The 848-nt window shown below is 53.1% G+C and overlaps 1 pseudogene; it reads right to left on the bottom strand.

Moving 5' to 3' along the window:
• Positions 1–6: 6 nt before the first annotated feature.
• Positions 7–789, bottom strand: LOC108490395 (annotated as a pseudogene).
• Between the last annotated feature and the right edge of the window lie 59 nt (positions 790–848).

The following is an 848-nucleotide window of genomic DNA, read 5'->3' as shown; positions in this document are numbered from 1 at the left end:
CAGGAGAATGTCAAGGAAGTCCAGGTGCCTCCGCTTCTGGATCTTTTCCTGCTCTTTCTCATCTTGCAGGGCTGCCTTCTGCTGCTTTATGACCTGGTCTGGACCAGAGCATGCCTAGGAAGCATGCTCTGCACAAAGGTGAACATAAGTCCTCCACTGGGAGGGATAGAGTGGGTCCCAGAGGAACAACTAAGGCCTCCTGATTGGGACCCCTACACCAAGGGAAAGACACCTGTGAGGTCATGGGTGGTCTTGCAGGCTCCTAGGAAATGGCAGCCATGTGGGATGAGCCAGTAGATGAAGTTATTGTGGCATTGGAGGGACTCAATTCACTGCCGCATCATCAGTGTGAAAACACTGACTGCCAGGTAGTACCTGTCGTCTCTGCATAGATGAGGGTTGGGTCAGGGAGAGGCCGAGCCCTGAAAAGCTCCCTTGCAGGAATCTTCCCCAGCCACAGAACAGCCTCTTTCACTTCTTGCCCTCTAAAGCCTCCTCACCAACACCAAATATGTCTCCCATCGTGAGTAAGGCCTGGCAAATCAGGGCAGGACCTATCTCCTCTCCGATCAGCTTCTTTATCTGAGAGAACAGGGGTAGAGGGGTCAACCCCAAGTGCTCCCTGACCTTTGGCCTAGGCCACCGTCTCCTTTGCCAAAGGTACAACTTCATGAGTGTGTCCAGTGCCATGTGGCCCACATCACAAAAGATGTCAAAGTTCTTATCTTCATGGGCCTTTTCCTCCCACTTATCCTGGAACCCAGAGATGGAAGGCAATGTGGGGACCAGCTGGGATGGATGTTCCCACCCTGTGTTCCAGGACCCAGAACTTTGTGCCCCTAGTCCCT

The sequence above is a fragment of the Nannospalax galili genome, unplaced genomic scaffold (assembly GCF_000622305.1).
Source record: "Nannospalax galili isolate Female #2095 unplaced genomic scaffold, S.galili_v1.0 C48285415, whole genome shotgun sequence".
In the NCBI taxonomy this organism is placed as follows: Eukaryota; Metazoa; Chordata; class Mammalia; order Rodentia; family Spalacidae; genus Nannospalax; species Nannospalax galili.
The sequence above is the reverse complement of the archived record's forward strand: the minus strand, read 5'-3'. Positions and strand labels throughout refer to the sequence as shown.